Source organism: Oncorhynchus masou, chromosome 12, assembly GCF_036934945.1.
Source record: "Oncorhynchus masou masou isolate Uvic2021 chromosome 12, UVic_Omas_1.1, whole genome shotgun sequence".
NCBI lineage: Eukaryota > Metazoa > Chordata > Actinopteri > Salmoniformes > Salmonidae > Oncorhynchus > Oncorhynchus masou.
The window spans coordinates 44,784,761-44,800,531 of NC_088223.1; positions in this window are offsets into that span (position 1 = coordinate 44,784,761).

Consider the following 15,771-nt stretch of genomic DNA (forward strand, 5'->3'; position numbering starts at 1 on the left):
ATGACAGACCTCTACATGCTTTGGAAGTAGGAAACACTGCCGATTTTGCAGGTTATCACATACTTGTTCTCCCCACTGTAGGTAATAGGGTGCCATTTGCGAGGACACCAATACTGGCCCTTGTCCAGACTAGCCTAAGCCCACTTACTGTAGTAGACCAACACATTATGAAATATGATTGTACCTTATATTGGGAGTGGGATAAATACAAAAGTGCTCATTTGTGCTATAGATAGATTGTCTCATACATGGATATTGATAAACGAGATGACGGACAAACAGACAGACATATCCACTCACAGACAGACAGAGAGAGAGAGACGGACAGATGCAGACCAAAGCCGGACAGGAAATTATGTATTGGAGTGCGTGTGTGCATGTATGTGTTGGTGCATGTGTACATGTATGTGTGTCATGCTCAGGGCGCGGTATGTTATCCAACTGAAGTGCATGTAAACAAGTCTCAACATGGGTTACCTGACAACTCAGGTACACAATCCCAATACACTCCAAAACAAAACACAGACAATACTATCACACAATAAAAAATGGGTCAGAGTGATCAAACAACCCGGAAAGTGTCCCAAATGGCATCCTATTCCCTTTTGATCAGAACCTTGGTGACCAGAGACCAGTGTCATTTTGGATGCACCCACTGATCTATTATTAGTACAGGTGTTGTGCATGGGCGCTATTCAAAGTTAGCTTAGACCTCACACAGTGAACTCACCTTCCCAAAGACCTGACGTATTGTTGTGGGTAAGGTACAGATTCTGGGTTTGGACTGGTAAAGTTCATGCTACACAGGAAAATTAGGGAGATGTCTGCTCTCTAATTGCAATAGTCAGTGTAGTGAGCATTCAAATAGTTGAGTGTTTCCCAATCCTAGTCGTGGGGACCCAAAGGGTTGCACATTTTTTGTAGGGCCTGTTGTCTGGACCTCTGGCAGTCTCTATGGGGGTGCCACAGGGTTCAATTCTCGGGCCGATTCTCTTCTCTGTATACATCAATGATGTCGCTCTTTCTGCTGGTGATTCTCTGATCCACTTCTACACAGACGACACCATTCTGTATACTTCTGGCCCTTATTTGGACACTGTGTTAACTAACCTCCAGACAAGCTTCAGTGCCATACAACTCTCCGTCCGTGGCTTCCAACTGCGCTTAAATGCAAGTAAAACTAAATGCATGTTCTTCAACAGATCGCTGCCTGCACCTGCCTGCCTGTCCAGCATCAATACTCTGGACGGTTCTGACTTAGAATATGTGGACAACTACAAATACCTAGGTGTCTGGTTAGACTGTAAACTCTCCTTCCAGAATTGGCTTCCAGAATTAGAATTGGCTTCCTATTCCGCAACAATGCCTCCTTCACTCATGCTGCCAAACATACCCTCGTAAAACTGATCCTACCCATCCTTGACTTTGGCGATGTCATTTACAAAATAGCCTCCAATACCCTACTCAGCAAATTGGATGCAGTCTATCACAGTGCCATCCGTTTTGTCACCAAAGCCCCATATACTACCCACCACTGCGACCTGTATGCTCTCGTTGGCTGGCCCTCGCTTCATATTTGTCACCAAACCCACTGGCTCCAGGTCATCTATAAGTCTTTGCTAGGTAAAGCCCCGCCTTAATTCAGCTCACTGGTTACCATAGCAGCACACACCCGTAGCACGTGCTCCAGCAGGTATATTTCACTGGTCACACCCAAAGCCAATTCCTACTTTGGCCACCTTTCCTTCCAGTTTTCTGATGCCAGTGACTGGAACGAACTGCAAAAATCAGTGAAGCTGGAGACTCATATCTCCCTCACTAACTTTAAGCACCAGCTGTCAGAGCAGCTCACAGATCACTGCACCTGTACACAGCCCATCTGTAAACAGCCCATTTATCTACCTACCTCATCCCCATACTGTATTTATTTATTTATCTTGTTCCTTTGCACCCCAGTATCTTTACTTGCACATTCATCTTCTGCACATCTACCATTCCAGTGTTTAATTGCTATATTGTGATTACTTTGCCACCATGGCCTATTTATTGCCTTAACTCCCTTATCTTACCTCATTTGCACTCACTGTATATAGACTTTTTGTTTTCTTTGTTCTACTGTGTTATTGACTATTTGTTTGTTTATTCTATGTGTAACTCTGTGTTGTTGTATGTGTTGAATTGCTATGCTTTATCTTGGCCAGGTCGCAGTTGCAAATGAAAACTTGTTCTCAACTAGCCTACCTGGTTAAATAAAGGTGAAATAAAAAAAATGAAATCTTAAACAGCACAACCATTTAACATCTTATCCCAAGCGATTTACAGTAGTGAGTGCATCCATTTTCATACTGGCCTCCATGGGAATCGAACCCACAACTCTGGCGTTCAAAGCACCATGCTCTACCAACTGAGCCACTCTTAAGCGCTTCATAGAATGTATATTCAGACTAAGTCATCCAAGGTCTCTGCAGGTGTAACCTAACTTAGCAGGCATAAAATCAATGCCTGAAACTTGATCTCCTACGTACTGGTCTTGAGTATGTAGGGTTCGTGCATGAGTTTTATTTATTTATTTATTTATTTATTTTTATTTTTATTTCACCTTTATTTAACCAGGTAGGCTAGTTGAGAACAAGTTCTCATTTGCAACTGCGACCTGGCCAAGATAAAGCTTAGCAGTGTGAACAGACAACACAGAGTTACACATGGAGTAAACAATTAACAAGTCAATAACACAGTACAAAAAAAGGGGAGTCTATATACATTGTGTGCAAAAGGCATGAGGAGGTAGGCAAATAATTACAATTTTGCAGATTAACACTGGAGTGATAAATGATCAGATGGTCATGTACAGGTAGAGATACTGGTGTGCAAAAGAGCAGAAAAGTAAATAAATAAAAACAGTGTGGGGATGAGGTAGGTGAAAATGGGTGGGCTATTTACCAATAGACTATGTACAGCTGCAGCGATCGGTTAGCTGCTCAGATAGCACATGTTTGAAGTTGGTGAGGGAGATAAAAGTCTCCAACTTCAGGGATTTTTGCAATTCGTTCCAGTCACAGGCAGCAGAGTACTGGAACGAAAGGCGGCCAAATGAGGTGTTGGCTTTAGGGATGATCAGTGAGATACACCTGCTGGAGCGCGTGCTACGGATGGGTGTTGCCATCGTGACCAGTGAACTGAGATAAGGCGGAGCTTTACCTAGCATGGACTTGTAGATGACCTGGAGCCAGTGGGTCTGGCGACGAATATGTAGCGAGGGCCAGCCGACTAGAGCATACAAGTCGCAGTGGTAGGTGGTATAAGATGCTTTAGTGACAAAACGGATGGCACTGTGATAAACTGCATCCAGTTTGCTGAGTAGAGTGTTGGAGGCAATTTTGTAGATGACATCGCCGAAGTCGAGGATCGGTAGGATAGTCAGTTTTACTAGGGTAAGTTTGGCGGCGTGAGTGAAGGAGGCTTTGTTGCGGAATAGAAAGCCGACTCTTGATTTGATTTTTGATTGGAGATGTTTGATATGAGTCTGGAAGGAGAGTTTACAGTCTAGCCAGACACCTAGGTACTTATAGGTGTCCACATATTCAAGGTCGGAACCATCCAGGGTGGTGATGCTCGTCGGGCATGCGGGTGCAGGCAGCGATCGGTTGAAAAGCATGCATTTGGTTTTACTAGCGTTTAAGAGCAGTTGGAGGCCACGGAAGGAGTGTTGTATGGAATTGAAGCTTGTTTGGAGGTTAGATAGCACAGTGTCCAAGGACGGGCCGGAAGTATATAGAATGGTGTCGTCTGCGTAGAGGTGGATCAGGGAATCGCCCGCAGCAAGAGCAACATCATTGATATATACAGAGAAAAGAGTCGGCCCGAGAATTGAACCCTGTGGCACCCCCATAGAGACTGCCAGAGGACCGGACAGCATGCCCTCCGATTTGACACACTGAACTCTGTCTGCAAAGTAATTGGTGAACCAGGCAAGGGAGTCCTCCGAAAAACCGAGGCAACTGAGTCTGCCGATAAGAATATGGTGATTGACAGAGTCGAAAGCCTTGGCAAGGTCGATGAAGATGGCTGCACAGTACTGTCTTTTATCGATGGCGGTTATGATATCGTTTAGTACCTTGAGTGTGGCTGAGGTGCACCCGTGACCGGCTCTGAAACCAGATTGCACAGCGGAGAAGGTACGGTGGGATTCGAGATGGTCAGTGACCTGTTTGTTGACTTGGCTTTCGAAGACCTTAGATAGGCAGGGCAGGATGGATATAGGTCTGTAACAGTTTGGGTCCAGGGTGTCTCCCCCTTTGAAGAGGGGGATGACTGCGGCAGCTTTCCAATCCTTGGGGATCTCAGAGGATATGAAAGAGAGGTTGAAGAGGCTGGTAATAGGGGTTGCGACAATGGCGGCGGATAGTTTCAGAAATAGAGGGTCCAGATTGTCAAGCCCAGCTGATTTGTACGGGTCCAGGTTTTGCAGCTCTTTCAGAACATCTGCTCCCTGGATTTGGGTAAAGGAGAACCTGGAAGGGCTTGGGCGAGAAGCTGCGGCGGGGGCGGAGCTGTTGGCTGAGGTTGGAGTCGCCAGGCGGAAGGCATGGCCAGCCGTTGAGAAATGCTTGTTGAAGCTTTCGATAATCATGGATTTATCGGTGGTGACCGTGTTACCTAGCCTCAGTGCAGTGGGCAGCTGGGAGGAGGTGCTCTTGTTCTCCATGGACTTCACAGTGTCCCAGAACTTTTTGGAGTTGGAGCTACAGGATGCAAACTTCTGCCTGAAGAAGCTGGCCTTAGATTTCCTGACTGACTGCGTGTATTGGTTCCTGACTTCCCTGAACAGTTGCATATCGCGGGGACTATTCGATGCTATTGCAGTCCGCCACAGGATGTTTTTGTGCTGGTCGAGGGCAGTCAGGTCTGGAGTGAACCAAGGGCTGTATCTGTTCTTGGTTCTGCATTTTTTGAACGGAGCATGCTTATCTAAAATGGTGAGGAAGTTACTTTTAAAGAATGACCAGGCATCCTCAACTGACGGGATGAGGTCAATGTCCTTCCAGGATACCCGGGCCAGGTCGATTAGGAAGGCCTGCTCACAGAAGTGTTTTAGGGAGCGTTTGACTGTGATGAGGGGTGGTCGTTTGACTGCGGCTCCATAGCGGATACAGGCAATGAGGCAGTGATCGCTGAGATCCTGGTTGAAGACAGCGGAGGTGTATCTGGAGGGCCAGTTGGTCAGGATGACGTCTATGAGGGTGCCCTTGTTTACAGAGTTAGGGTTGTACCTGGTGGGTTCCTTGATGATTTGTGTGAGATTGAGGGCATCTAGCTTAGATTGTAGGACTGCCGGGGTGTTAAGCATATCCCAGTTTAGGTCACCTAAAAGAACAAACTCTGAAGCTAGATGGGGGGCGATCAATTCACAAATGGTGTCCAGGGCACAGCTGGGAGCCGAGGGGGGTCGGTAGCAGGCGGCAACAGTGAGAGACTTATTTCTGGAGAGAGTAATTTTCAAAATTAGTAGTTCGAACTGTTTGGGTATGGACCTGGAAAGTATGACATTACTTTGCAGGCTATCTCTGCAGTAGACTGCAACTCCTCCCCCTTTGGCAGTTCTATCTTGACGGAAGATGTTATAGTTGGGTATGGAAATCTCAGAATTTTTGGTGGCCTTCCTGAGCCAGGACTCAGACACGGCAAGGACATCAGGGTTAGCAGAGTGTGCTAAAGCAGTGAGTAAAACAAACTTAGGGAGGAGGCTTCTGATGTTGACATGCATGAAACCAAGGCTTTTTCGATCACAGAAGTCAACAAATGAGGGTGCCTGGGGACATGCAGGGCCTGGGTTTACCTCCACATCACCCGTGGAACAGAGAAGGAGTAGTATGAGGGTGCGGCTAAAAGCTATCAAAACTGGTCGCCTAGAGCATTGGTTACAGAGAATAAGAGGAGCAGGTTTCTGGGCATGGTAGAATATATTCAGGGCATAATGCGCAGACAGGGGTATGGTGGGGTGCGGGTACAGCGGAGGTAAGCCCAGGCACTGGGTGATGATGAGAGAGGTTGTATCTCTGGACATGCTAGTTGTAATGGGTGAGGTCACCGCATGTGTGGGAGGTGGGACAAAGGAGGTATCAGGGGTATGAAGAGTGGAACTAGGCGCTCCATTGTGAACTAAAACAATGATAACTAACCTGAACAACAGTATACAAGGCATATTGACATTTGAGAGAGACATACAGCGAGGCATACAGTAATCACAGGTGTTGAATTGGGAGAGCTAGCTAAAACAGTAGGTGAGACAACAACAGCTAATCAGCTAGCACAACAACAGCAGGTAAAATGGCGTTGACTAGGCAACGGGGCCGACAGATAAAACATAAACAAGCAGAATGAGGTACCGTGATTAATGGACAGTCCAGCGTGCATCAGCTATGTAGCCAAGTGATCAGTGAGTGAGTGCATGTGTGCATGTCATGCATGTGTGTGTTGGTGCGTGCGTGCGTACATGCATGTGTGTATACGTGTCATGCTCAGGGCGCGGTATGTTATCCACCTGCAGTGCATGTAAACAAGTCTCAACATGGGTTACCTGACAACTCAGTTACACAATCCCAATACACTCCTGGCAGGGGAGGTTCTCTTCTGCACTGTTCAACCAATCCAATAAATGTGGAGGAAAAGTTAAGATGCAGTGTCGCCTTACTAACATCCATCACAAGCTCTCTACAGTTCATTCTTTAAGGTCAGGTTAATACGAACTGGCTTCACCTCGGATATATAACAGCTACAGTATTGCACAACATTATTATGTGGAATACAGGCTTAGAGCACGCATTAGGTGTTCTTTCGCTATTAAGCGCATTATAGGTATTCTTAGTTTTTGTCATATGTTAAGTCCCTTTGGGTTTTATCGCTGTGCTTTTGATGTCTGGGGAGATGTGAACAGTAAATGATTACAAATTTAAGAACAGATGGGTTCCTTTGTTTCTTACAGCAACGGTCTTTCTCTAATAAGAGCCCACACACACACACACACACACACACACACACACACACACACACACACACACACGCACACTAGCAATGCGCCATGCCCCACCCACCTGAGGATCTGACTTTTTCAGACATGAATTTTCTGTGTTTGAGAGGTACGAAACCCACTTGTCACTTAAATCTCGCTGGATTGATTGCTTTCATTTTACTCCTGTGACTCTTTCATACTCTTTCTTGTGCCTGTGTTTTTTCCCATTAACGTTACCACCATGGAAATAATTCTAATGACCTGTCAAACACACCACGGTAATGGCTGAACTGGGCTCAATGGGATACATTGTGTCACACCCTGACCATAGTTTGCTTTGTATGTTTATATGTTTTGGTTGGTCACGGTGTGATCTGAGTGGGCATTCTATGTTGGATGTCTTGTTTGTCTATTTCTATGTCTGGCCTGATATGGTTCTCAATCAGAGGCAGGTGTTAGTCATTGTCTCTGATTGGGAACCATATTTAGGTAGCCTGGGTTTCACTGTGTGTTTGTGGGTGATTGTTCCTGTCTCTGTGTTTTCACCAGATAGGACTGTTTAGGTTTTCACACATTTATTGTTTTGTTAGTTATTTCATGTCGAGTTCCTTTTATTAAAGAACATGAATAACCACCACGCTGCATTTTGGTCCGCTTCTCCTTCACCAGAGGAAAACCCTTACAAATTGGCTTTCCGTTGAATATATAAGAATGCTAAAGCTTCGTCTGGGATTTAATGCAACGTCTCGACACATACAGTTGAATTCGGAAGTTTACATATACTTAGGTTGGAGTCATTAAAACTCGTTTTTCAACCACTTCCTTTTTCAACCTGTTAACAAACTATAGTTTTGGCAAGTTGGTAAGGACATCTACTTTGTGCATGACACAAGTATTTTTTTCCAACAATTGTTTACAGACAGATTATTTCACTTATAATTCACTGTATCACAATTCCAGTGGGTCAGAAGTTTACATACACTAAGTTGACTGTGCCTTCAAACAGCTTGGAAAATTCCAGAAAATGGTGTAATGGCTTTTGAAGTTTCGGATAGGGTAATTTACATGATTTGAGTCAATTGGAAGTGTGCCTGTGGATGCATTTCAAGGCCTACCTTCAAACTCAATGCCTCTTTGCTTGACATCATGGGAAAATCTAAATAAATCAGCCGAGACCTCAGAAAAACAATTGTAGACCTCCACAAGTCTGGTTCATCCTTGGGAGCAATTTCCAAACATCTGAAGGTACCACGTTCATCTGTACAAACAATAGTACGCAAGTATAAACACCATGGGACCACGCAGCAATCATACCACTCAGGAAGGAGACGCGTTCTGTCGCCTAGAGATGAACGTACTTTGGTGCGAAAGTGCAATCCCAGAACAACAGCAAATGTCCTTGTGAAGATGCTGGATGAAACAGGTACAAATGTATCTATATCCACAGTAAAACGAGTCCTATATCGACATAACCTGAAAGGCCACTCAGCAAGGAAGAAGCCACTGATCCAAAACCGCCATAAAAAGCCAGACTACAGTTTGCAATTGCACATGGGGACAAAGATCGTACTTTTTGGAGAAATGTCCTCTTGTCTGATGATACAAAAATAGAACTGTTTGGCCATAATGACCATCTTTATGTTTGGAGGAAAAAGGGGAGGCTTGCATGCCGAAGAACACCATCCCAACCGTGAAGCACGGGGGTGGCAGCATCAAGTTGTGGGAGTGCTTTGCTGCAGGAGGGACTGGTGCACTTCACAAAATAGATGGCTTCACGAGAAAGGAAAATGATGTGGATATATTGAAACAACATCTCAAGACATCAGTCAGGAAGTTAAAACTTGGTCGCAAATGGGTCTTCCAAATGGACAATGACCCCAAGCATACTTCCAAAGTTGTGGCAAAATGGCTTAAGGACAACAAAGTCAAGGTATTGGAGTGGCCATCACAAAGCCCTGACCTCAATGCTATAGAAAATGTGTGTGCGAGCAAGAAGGCCTACAAACCAGTTACACCAGCTCTGTCAGAAGGAATGGGACAAAATTCACCCAACTTATTGTGGGACGCTTGTGGAAGGCTACCCGAAACATTTGACCCATGTTAAATCATTTAAAGGCAATGCTACCAAATACTAATTGAGTGTATGGAAACTTCTGACCAACTGGGAATATAATATTCTGACATTTCACATTCTTAAAATAAAGTGGTGAACCTAACTGACCTAAAAACAGGGAGTTTTTACTAGAATTCAATGTCAGGAATTGTGAAAACTGAGTTTAAATGCATTTATGTATGTAAACTTCCGACTTCAACTATACATCACAAGAAAGAGAAGAAAGATAACTTTATTTTGATGGGAGTTCATTTTTTTGTGTAATTTAAAAAAGTAGCAATTCAATACAGTTGAAATGTTTACAAATTAGATTAGCTGAAATGAAAGCAAATTTAAAAAATGAACACTTGGATTATAGTGAAATTATGTCTGATCTCGCAAACAATGTAACGTTTGTTTTCCTCCGTGAATTTCATAAAAAGCATGAACTGACATGTTGTCCACCCAATCAAAGGATCAGAGAATGAATCTAGAACTGAATGCATAAATTACAGCCAGCTACTGAAAAATGTATCTCGACCTCTGTACCTACGTTGTAAACTTTAATTCCTAGGCTAGAAGGTAGCAACCTCATGATGGGTATAGGGAACATTTGAGTATCATGTGGTAAATAGCCTTAACCTATTGATGTTACATTGAGCTGGGTGAATGGAATATAAATGACAGTCATCCAATATGCTGTAATAAAAATAAGGCCTTGCTCATAAAAAATATATATTGTCCTTCCTCATCTTAAACGTCACTGACCACCAATGGTTTAGATAGGTGTAATCTAGAGCCAAGCCTGTTGATTTCTGACACTTGTTGAAATATGCAAGAGAACGTGACAACAAAGTAATTAATTAGGCAGTCTAGACAGTGCAGGTGAGTGCATGTAGGGTAGATGGATCGAGTGTTTTGGGGTTGCAGCTCTGTTCCTCTCATTTATGTTAATGTATCCATATATGCAAATACACCCATTGTATTTATGCAAATGCTGCACCTTTTCTTTATTTTAACACACACACCAACAAAATACCTGATACAATAAGAAAGTATATATTTATATTTGAGGGCATTCTAAATAAGAAAAGTGATATTTGAAAATACCTGAATTCCCACAAATCCCTGAACTGTCCGTGCCAGTAAAATGTTTTATGTTCTATAATTCAATCAATATCTGATGGATTATACAAATTCAAAACGTTTGGAGCATCTTCATCCATTCTCCAACTATTGCATATATTAGTTGTTTTTAAAAACCTTTAACAATTTTGAGTACCATTGCTACACACACACACACACACACACACACACACACACACACACACACACACACACACACACACACACACACACACACACACACACTGTAGTACATGTCAAATTCCAGTCACACACATGCTGCTTTCTATGCACAAACACATTTGTTTTGAAGTGCTCACTTTCTTTCCCGCTGCTAGGCAGCCACGAAGTCACAAAGCCTAGTATGCATATTCATGGCTGTCACTTGCATTATCACGGCTGTCACTTGCAGTCGCATATCCACACAGACATCAGGCAAAGTGCAGTGGCATATGCACACTGACAAACAATAGTACATAATGCATAGTGGTACGAATACACTGGAGGTAATGCAGTCAAATGATGGATCGAGACAATAATAGGTGCATAGTGCCGTCAGTGAATATCAAAGTGCCTGTTTAAAAAATGGATAGCTGAACCTGAGACAATACATTTTGGGAACAGTTCCCTCAATCTCAATTTAACACCTGCTCTCTCACACACACACAAAAACACACACACACACACACAAAAACACACACACACACAAAAACACACACACACACACACACACAGTGGAGCAGGGTGTGCAGTACTGTGTACAGGGCAGGGTTCAGTTGGGGCTGCTGTGTGGTTGTGTGAGGTGGAGCGTGGAGCGTGGGGCCTCTCTAGGGCTGGGGGTCTTTGTTCCTCATTCATGTGCTCTGCTCTCCTCTGATGATGGACGTATTGTCCCAGCCTACACTGGACCTGCACCATTCAGCCACACTGATAAAGCCCCCTTTCACCCAGCAACCCAGAGAGGGAGGGAGAAAGGCAGAGTTTGCGAAAGAAAAGGCAGCGATGGGAGAGTGGAAAAGGGAAATAGATGGGAAAGTAAAATATGGAGAGAAGCAGAGATGATTACAGACAAAGAGGGTGAGAGCCCAAAAACGTTATGGAAAAGTGAGAAAGGTTAAAGGGAATGATTTTGCAAGTGGCAAAGATGAAAGGAGAGAGAAAGAAGTGATGCGATGTGAGAAAGGGAGCCATTGAAAGAAATGAAAAAAGGAGGTTAAAGTTTGAAGTAGAGAGGAAATAAATGGAAGGTAGTCCAAAGTTGTGATAAAGGGAAATGACAAGAGAAACAGAGAAAAGGAAAGCTACTTAGCATTAAAACTGTGCTCATGGGAGTTTGACTTACTCAAACATGTCCAATAAGAGACTGATTCAAGATCAGCTCTCGGTAGAAAATTACAAACCTAGTGGTAACATACAGACATGCTCAAATTTGTTGGGTAGCCTTACAGCTCATTGAAATAATGCTTCATTCCTCCTGAAAAGTGATGAAATTAAAAGCTATTTCATCATGTATACTTGCCACCTTTGGTACGTCATAGAATAAAGCAAAGAAGCTGTGAAAAATATTCATTATTGCTTATTCTACAAAGATATTGTCACATTTGTTGGTACCCCTTAGAAAAGATAATAAATCGTTGGATTATAGGGATATTTCAAACTAATTAGTTTCTTTAATTAGTATCACACGTCTCTAATCTTATGATCAGTCATTCAGCCTATTTAAATGGAGAAAAGTACTGTGCTGTTTGGTATCATTGTGTGCACCACACTGAACATGGACCAGAGTAAAGTAGTCACTGTGCTGTTTGGTATCATTGTGTGCACCACACTGAACATGGACCAGAGTAAAGTAGTCACTGAGCTGTTTGGTATCATTGTGTGCACCACACTGAACTTGGACCAGAGAAAGCAAAGGAGAGATTTGTCTGAGGAGATCAGAAAGAAAATAATAGACAAGCGTGGTAAAGGTTAAAGGCTATAAGACCATCTCCAAGCAGCTTGATGTTCCTGTGACAACAGTTGCAAATGTTATTAAGAAGTTTAAGGTCCATGGAACTATAGCCAACCTCCCTGGGCGCGGCCGCAAGAGGAACATCGACCCCAGATTGAACAGAAGGATAGTGCAAATGGTAGAAAAAGTACCAAGGATAACTGCCAGAGAGATAGAAGTTGAACTCCAAGGTGACGGTACGTCAGTTTCTGATCACACCATCCGTCGCTTTTTGAGCGAAAGTGGGCTCAATGGAAGACCCTTTTGAAAGAAAAACATTAAAAAGCCAGACTAGAATTTGCTAAAATGCATATTGACAAGCAACGATCTTTCTGGGAGAATGTCCTTTGGACAGATGATTCAAAACTGGAGCTTTTGGCAAGTCACATCAGCTCTATGTTCACATATGAAAAAATGAAGCTTTCAAAGAAAATAACATCATACCTACAGTGAAATATGGAGGAGGCTTGGTTATGATTTGGGGCTGCTTTGCTGCGCCTGGCACAGGGTACCTTGAATCTGTGCAGAGCACAATGAAATCTCAAGACTATCAAGGTATTCTGGAGTGAAACACACTGCCCAGTGTCAGAAAGCTCTGTCTCAGTCGCAGGTCATGGGTCCTCCAACAGGATAATGACCCAAAACACACAAATAAAAGCACCCAATAATGGATAAGAACAAAATATTGGATTATTCTGAAGTGGCCTTCTATGAGTCCTGATCTGAATCTTATCAAACATCTATGGAAAGAGCTGAAACTTGCAGTCTGGAGAAGACACCCATCAAACCTGAGACAGCTGGAGCAGTTTGCTCAGGAAGAGTGGCCCAAACTACCTGTTAACAGGTGCAGAAGTCTCATTGAGAGCTACAGAAAACATTTGATTGGCCTCTAAAGGTTGTGCCACAAAATATTAGGTTACAGGTCCCATTATTTTTGTCCATGCCATTTTCATTTGTTACTATTTACAACATTATGTTGAATAAAAAGCAAAAAATGTCTGATTTCTATTTAATATGGAATAAACCATGATGGATGCCAATTACTTTTGTCAGTTTCAAGTTATTTCAGAGAAAATTTGTTTTTGTCTTTGTTTTTTGTGGAGGGGTACCAACAAATTTGAGCACATCCGTATATTCTTGGAGTCAGGAAGCAGGTGCAGAAGGTGAGTTTAATGATGAGAGAAGGCACATAAACAAAACAGGAGTATACTGAAAGTGACCAAAACCAATACTGCCTGATGACTGAAGCTACTGAGGGCTAAATAAAGGGAGAGTCGTCAAGGTGATGATGAGTTCCAGGTGTGCGTAATGATGGGGAGCAGGTGTGCATAATGAAGGTGCAATGACCGGTGGTTAATAGACTGGCGACGTTAAACGCTGGAGACTGGGCGTGACACCCAATCAACATGTCCCGTACAAAATACTGCCTTGGGCGCGCTTGAATATTTGTACGCCTTAGTGTTTTATGCAACCTTCAACATGTTCTTTGGAAAACCAAACTGTATAAAAGCCTGACCAAAAAAAGCACTGATTTTGAACTCCTAAACTTGAGGAGAGCTTTTTGCTGGGCCCTGATGAGCATTGGGATCAAGCCTCTGACTCGGGATGCTCCTGGCACTCGCTCAACCGAACACTACTTATATTATCAGGCAAATTATTTATTTATAGTGTGTAACCAAACATGTTTTTTTGGAGAGGAGGAGGAGGAAGAAGGAGAATGGGGGAGAAGTGTGGTGTTTCTTGCCTGCAAGTACCATTGAGAGCCCCTGACTGCCAGCCTGCCCATTAGGCAGGATTAGCCAGCCATCTATAGTGGCAGCTTGACAAAGACAGCATATTTTTTAAGCTAAACTGACCAAGACGCACCTCAAACAACACATAAAATCTCATATAATTCTGCCCAGAAACAATGCCAATTTCTCTCAAACAGTAGTAACATATGGGATTTTTAGGTGAGTGATGATGTCGCCTTGTGATAAGCAGTGCCCACTTTTGTCAACGGCAGTGGTGCAAAATATTTTGCTTGTCCATTCCCAGCATGCCTCTCCAGGATGCTGTTGGAGCATATGGTATTTAAAAAAAAATTATTCACCTTTATTTAACCAGGTAGGCTAGTTGAGAACAAGTTCTCATTTACAACTGCGACCTGGCCAAGATAAAGCAAAGCAGTTTGACACATACAAGAAAGAGTATGTGGCCTTTTCTGTAGCCTATAGGCTGGAGATCAAATGTATGGCAATGTAATGAGACAGACACTTTTTACATCATGCACGTTTTTCCAATCAAATACCCTAACCTAAATGGCACCCAATCAAATAAAGCATTTGCTGACATGATAACAAATGCCATATCATAAAAACAGGACAGGTCAAAGTAAAATGGACAATCAGACTATTCACAACTGCTGTCCAGGAGTTTCATCCCGTGGGCAAAATTTTCATGATTAGTGGTTTCAAGTGTGTATCAAGCTGATAATAGCAAAAAATAAAATAGTTCTGCATTTCCCTGTGTATAAACACATTGAAAATAGGCTAAGGATAACTCCTGATAAAGTTGGGTAGCTTATATTCATAACCTAAATAGCCAAATTGATTAGTCACAGGAATCAGGACTAATAAAATCAATGCAACTGCCTGTTTTAAAAATTGTAGGCCTTCCAGATGGATGAGCATTCACAAAATTCCATTGCTGGCTGACACTGTAGGTTACTTAGTAAGCGCGGGCCGGTGTCTTTTTTTGCTCCTGTCCAGAGGTCTTTTTTTTTTTTTTTTTTTGTAGAAATGGTGGATCTACGATATGGATGCACATTCATAACATTCCATTGCAGACCGACACTGTAGGATACACGCCAGTAAGCATGGACCCACTGCGACGTCTTTTGGAGAAAAATGCTTTTTGGGCCTTGATTTGGCCCAAACATAGAAGTCAATGTTCTATGTTCTCAGATTTGGTCCGGTCTATAAATTATCTCTTTTTAACTTTCATTCAGAAACAAAAATGAACCTGATTTCAACGTCCAGAAAATACGTATTTTCAACTCTTTTCAGAACCGAAAATGAAACTAACTTCGTCTTGAAAATATGTATATTTTAGATGTATTTCCAATGTAATTTTGCTTACCGGCACTATTCTAGATTTGCGGGATATAGGTGGGCTGCAATTTGTTGGCCTCGCCTAAGGCGGCAGAACAGCCAGGACTGGGCTAGCCTGAGGGAATGCTGTTGAGAATGTGTTTGGTCATTCCTACATGGTTTGGCCTTGAGGCCATCTCTCTCCACAGGATTAGGAGGCAAAGCTGTACAGACTCGTAATGGTTGTGTGTTTCTACGGCCTGACACACACACACAGTACACAGTGGCCTCTACCAGAGGAAGGGATAGGTTAGTGCTATAGACCAGGGGAAGAGAGAGGTCAGCTGGTCATTCAGAGGCTAATAAGTCACCAGTCCTCTGTCATATGGAAAAGAGAGAGCGGAAATAGGACCTGAAAGGATTCATAAGAGGATTTGTCTGATAGAAAACTAACTTCCCACATCCATCATATCTTTCAAACAAA